The 6,000-nt window shown below is 46.4% G+C and overlaps 1 protein-coding gene across 2 annotated transcripts in view; it reads left to right on the top strand.

Moving 5' to 3' along the window:
• Window positions 1–4,087: 4,087 nt before the first annotated feature.
• Window positions 4,088–6,000, top strand: part of CARNS1 (carnosine synthase 1) — a 35,361-nt gene continuing 33,448 nt past the window's right edge. For both annotated transcript variants that reach the window (XM_089520576.1, XM_089520577.1), the window contains exon 1: window positions 4,088–4,178. The gene's annotated coding sequence lies outside the window, so the exon portion shown is untranslated. The remainder of the gene's footprint in view (window positions 4,179–6,000) is intronic.

Raw genomic sequence — 6,000 nt, 5'->3', positions numbered from 1 at the left:
AACTGTAAACGTCCCTTTGCACTTTCTTCCTTGACTTTCTTCAGTAATGATTCTAAGTCTTTGCTGTTTTTTGCTAATAGTATAGTCTCATTTGTATATCTTAAACCAATGGGCCCCAAAGGCCCTATTCCCACTGGGGCATTTGCCCTGGGTAGACCTGGGCAGATTCAGTAACCCCCATACCGAATCGTCCCAGTAAGAACTTCCCACTACCTTTACCCCGATCAGTGTAAATTACCCCCGCAGACATTCACACTCACCAAAATTGCGGTTTAAGATGGAGCCTCCTTGTTGTCAATCAAATGACATCAATGGTGACGTGTCATGCAGCCATTCGTAAACGGCATGAGTGCTTCCCCCCCCCCTTTTTTTTAAAAACCTAGTGGCAAGGTTCGCATATTCTGTCAAATTGTCAATTGTGTTTAATCAAGCTTCCTTTCCATAGGAATTCTCTTCCGATCTGCCCCAAACCACAAGCATTCTTCTCCTAGGGTTTCTCCCCCGATCTGACCCCAAACAAGCCTTCATTTCCATGGGGTTTCTCCCCCCTCCCCTGATCCAACCCCAAACAAGCCTTCCTTTCCCTCTCATGCAGCCATTCATCAATGGCATGCATGCCCCCCCCCTTTTTTTTTAAAACCTAGTGGCAAGGTTTGCATATTCTGTCAAATTGTCAATTGAGTTTAATTAAACTTCCTTTCCATGGGGTTTCTCCCCCGATCTGCCCCCAAAGAAGTCTTTGCTTTTTTGCTTTTATTTTGGCTGCCATACCAGCAGCAAGCAAACAAAAGGGAAATGTAGCACAAGCATACACATTCTATCAATATGTATCAGTCTGTAGCACAAGCATTCGCATAATCTGTCAAAATAAAAATTACAAAAGAGAGAGAGAGAGAGCCGCTTGCAAAGTGACTGGTGCAAGAGGGGAGGCATGTTCCACCCACTCCCCACCTTCTGACCTAAATCCCTCCTCTGAACTTGACCCAATCGTGACCGAGGTCAAGTTCATATTTTCTGGCAACAGGGAAGAAACTGGTTTTCTAAAAAGAAACGGGAAAAAATCCACTTTCAGAAAATCCGTTCTAAGGGGGATTTGCCCTGGATCGGGTGTGTAAAACCCTGATCCGGGTGTGTAAAAAATGGCGCCAGTGGGAACTTCCCACTTTTAATCCGGGTTACAATTTGGTAGTATGAATGGCCCCAAACTGTGCCCTTTAAGAGATTTTGGACTTTAGCTCCCAGAATCCTCAGCCATGTTGGCCAATAGTCTGGGTTTCTGGGAGCTGAAGCCCAAAATCCCTTAAAGGGCACAGTTTGGGGACCACTGTCTTAAATTGTTGATGTTCCTTCCTCCAACCTTTACGCCTCCTTCATCTAAGTCTAATCCTGCTTTACAGATGATATGTTCAGCATACAAGTTAAACAGATGGTAGGATAAAATGCAGACTTTCCTGATCCCCTTGCCAATTGAAAACCATTCCTTGTCTCCATTATCTTGGAGAGAGTTGGGCTTGGACCCTAAATCCAGCCTTTGGCAAAGTCATTATCTCTTTCAGCTCCACACATGTGAAATGGGCACACTAAAAACATTGTCCCTTTCTTGTGGTGGTTAACTGTTCTCAAGTCAACTCTGATAGATGGTGACTCTATGAATGAGAGACTTCCAAGACATCCTTTTGTTACCCAAAATGGTGAAAAATGTAGAAACTGTGCCCTATGAGCTAAGGGAGCTGTGTATGTTTAAGGTGGGGAGGAGAAGGATAAGAGGTGGCACAATGGCCAAATATTTGAAGGGGTGTCATATTGATGATGGAGCAAGCTTGTTTTCTTCTGCTCCAGACACTAGGACATGAAGCAAAGGATTCAAACTACAGAAAGAGATTTCACTTGAACATTAGGAAGAACATCCTGACAGAAAGAGCTGTTTGACAGTGCAGTATGCCACTCTGGAGTGTGGTGGAGTCTCCTTCTTTGGAAGTTTTTAAACAGATGCCAGATTACCATCTGTCAGGTGTGCTTTGATGGTGGATTCCTGCATGGCAGGGGGGTGGAATGGATGGCCCTTGGAGTCACTCCTGCTCAGATCTTGCAAACTTAGAACTGCCCAAGCTTCCTTCATTGAACCTATTCACCTGTAATGAACTCTCTCTCTTTTCCTACTGCCCCTCCCGCCTTACCAAGCATTATCCTCTTTTCTCAAGAATCATCTCATTTAGGACAGTCTCAGTTTAGTACTTTTGGCTTCTAGGCTTGATTTGCCCTGAGACCCAATAAGCTGGACAACCTAAAGCGCTTTGCATACAGGGAAACCTTTGAGTAGGAGACAATGTTTTTTCAAAGTAGAGAACGAGAATGGGCTCTTTCAAGAGGAAATATTGCAGGTGTCACATACTCAGAATCATAAATTGGAAGAGACCCCAAGGGCCATCCAGTCCAACCCCCCTGACATGCAGGAAGACACAGTCAGAATACCCCCAACAGATGGCCATCCAACCTGTTTAAAAACCTCCAAAGAAGGAGACTCCACCACACTCCAAGGGAATGTGTTCCACTTTCAAACAGCTCTTACTGTCAGGAAGTTCCTCCTAATGTTGAGGTAGAATCCATTTTCCTGGAGCTTGAATCCATTGTTCTGGGTCCTATTCTCTGAAGCAAAACAACACAAGCTTGCTCCACCCTCAATATGACATCTCTTCACATGTTTCAACAAGGCTATCATGTCACCTTTTGATCTTCTCTTCTCCAGGCTAAACATCCCCAGCTCCCTAAGTTTCTCCTCATAGGGCTTCATGGTTTCCATTTTGGTTGCCCTCCTTTGGATATGCTCCAGCTTCTCAACATCCTTTTTGAACTGTGGTGCCCAGAACTAGACACAATATTCCAGGTGAGGCCTGACCAAAGCAGAATAGAGTGGCACTACTACTTCCCACATGTTGCAAGAAAAGATAGGAAGACTAGAACGGGGAGGGCAGCTATGAAAGAACTAGAAAATATCCTAAAATGTAAAGACATACAACTAAGCACAGAAGTTAGAATCATACAAGCCATTGTATTCCCTGTCACCAGGTGTGGATGTGAGAGCTTGGCAGTTAAGAAAGCGGATGGGAAGAGAATTAATTCATTGGAGAAGTGGATGTGCTGGAGAAGAGTGCTGGGGATCCCAGGGACAGCCAAGAAGTCAAACAAATGGGTCCTAGAGCAGATCAAACCAGAAATATCCCTGGAAGCCAAGATGACTAGACTGAAGCTGTCGTACTTTGGCTGCATCATGAGAAGAGATGACACAGAAAAGACAATATTGCTAGGAAAAGTGGAGGGAAGCAGAAAGAGAGGAAGGCCACATGCCAGATGGATGGACTCTATTAAGGGGGTCATAGGTATGAATTTGCAGGACCTGAGCAGAGCAGTGGAGCATAGGGAGTCTTGGAGATGTCTCAACTACAGGGTCGCCATGGGTCGAGAGCAACTCAAAGGTGGATAACAACAACACAAGAATTTCCTCCTTTGATCTAATTCAAAGATATAGTTAGTCTGTAGAATCAGTCTGTAGAGAGACCTTGTAGCACCTTTGGGACTCACTGAAAGAAATTGGCTTTTGTAGGCTTTAGTCTCCTTCCTCCGATGCATCCTGGCCAGGCTCCAAGGTGCTAGAGGTCCCCTTGATGTAGGCACTGTACTTAGCCTGGAATCAGATTGGCTTCCTTAGCTGCTGCACCACAACAAGCACCACAACCACTGCCTGAATCTCCTTCAGCCTGGGCTCACTCACCCGGGGTCCCAAGCACTCCAAGCAGGTGGCCACCCAGCCTGGGCTTCAAGACCTCCAAAGGAGGAGGCTCCACACCCATATATTCCAGTGTGGAAGAGCTCTTCCCCTCAGGATGGAAGCCCTTCCCTCTTTAGGGTGGACTTGGGGGGCCTCTCTCCCTGCAGCCTGCCTCCCCCTTGGGCCCCCTCCCCTCCCCTCCCCCCTCCCCTCCCTCCTTGGCCCAGCCCCAGCCCCCCTGGCCCTGCCTCCTCCCTGGGGCTCCCTCCACCGCACTGGCCAGGCCCGCCCCCTTCCCTTCCCTTCCCTTCCCTCCCGATAAAACCCCTCGGCCGCCTCCAGCCCTGGACAGGCTCCGGGCGCCTTCCTCCCTCCTGCTCCCCCGGCGCATCTTCCTCCTCCGACCAAGAAGGTAAAGGGCATCGGGGCTGGGGCTGGGGCTGGGGCTGGCAGAGGGAGACTGGGGAGGGCAGAGAAAGGAAGGAAGGAAGGAAGGAGGGGTGCGTGTGTGTTGGTGTCTCCCCTTCCCTTTCCCCCCCAGAGAGGGGCTGCATGGGGGGGGGCTTGGAATGGGGCGGAGGGGGCGCCTGTTGCTCCCAGGGAGACTGGGGGGGGGGCTGTGAGGGTGGATGTGTGTGTGGACACACACACACACACACACACCTGGAGAATTGTAAATGTGTATTGTTCTAATACATGGGTATGCCTTGTCTTTTTTAAATTGCATGCATGTCCTTTGGATGTGTGTTTTAGTCACTCCCTGCCTCCATCCCTGAGGAGAGCAGGGGAAGGAATACGATATCTAGATATATACATATATATGTGTGTGTGTGTGTATTATTAAATACAAACACATATACATATTATGTATGTACCTTGTTGAAGAGGCGGGGTAGAAATAAATTTTATTATTACACATGTGCACATGCACAAACACACACACATATATACGTACTCGATGTATATATACACACACACCACACTCTGGGTGTGTAAGTATATATGTTTATATATACACACACAGAGTATGTGTATATATGTGTGTAAATCATAGAATCATAGAATGCATAGATATGTGTGTGTGTGCATGTCTATATATATATATATACACACACACATACACACACAGTGTAAGTATGTATGTTTATATATACTTACATACATATATATATACACACACATACTCTGTGTGCATATATATATATATATATATATATACTCTGCATGTGTGTGTGTATATACATATAAACATACCTACACACACAAACATATATACACATAATCTGTGTTCATGTGTGTATGTGTAACATATGCTTATATATATAATATATATACATAGTCTCTCTCTCTCTCTCTGTATATATATATATATATATACACATAAACATATACTTACACACACACATATATACATATACTCATATATACATGTAAACATAATTACATATGCACACACAGACATATATACACATACTCTGTATTCATGTGTGCGTGTATATATAAACATATGTTTACACACACAGAGCCCTCCTTATCCACAGATTCTTTATCCGTGGATTCAGCTTGGAAAATATTCCACAAAGTATAAATTCCCAAAAGTAAGCCTTTTCCTTTGCCGTCTTATAGAAGGGGCACCATTTTATTGTGCCATTGTATGCAATGGTGCTTGAGCGTTTACGCTTTTTGGTACTGGGGGGGTGTCACTGTGTGTGTGTGTGTGTGTGTGTGTGTGTGTGTGTAGAGGGAGCCTCACTCTGGAAGGAGAGCTTTGGAGGTGGCAACCTGTTTTCCTGGAGGGTGGCCCAGTTGGGGGGGTGCCCCTGGGGCAGGGTGACCCACCACCTCAAAAAGGTGGCCATGCCAGAAGAAGGTTGAGCATGACCCAAGGAACGCTTCCAACGCTCCTAGCCATGTAAAGCCATGCTCTGAAGGGAAGACACTAAGGAATTCCTCCTGCAGAGAAGGCGGGAATGGTAGAGGACCAAAGAAAAGCTAGAAGCATGAATAGAAGTGGAGAAGCTTGCTTCTTAGTCCTGCTCCAAAGAGAAGGATTTAGGGAATTCCTCCTGGAGAGAAGGTGGGGATGGAGGACATGTCCTAGAAAAGGAGGACAGCTGGTCCCCCTCTTCTGGGGGCTGGCCACCCCTCCCCTCCCTCCCTCCCCCTGATCCCTCCTAATGCTGAGGGCACTGGAGGACGTGCAGGGAGGCAGCAGCTCTTGGCGCCTTTGGGGG

Source organism: Sceloporus occidentalis, unplaced genomic scaffold (assembly GCF_023333645.1).
Source record: "Sceloporus occidentalis isolate IW3139 unplaced genomic scaffold, rSceOcc1.0.p SCAF_4, whole genome shotgun sequence".
NCBI lineage: Eukaryota > Metazoa > Chordata > Lepidosauria > Squamata > Phrynosomatidae > Sceloporus > Sceloporus occidentalis.
Note: the sequence above shows the minus strand (reverse complement) of the source record. Positions and strands in the feature narration are given on the sequence as shown.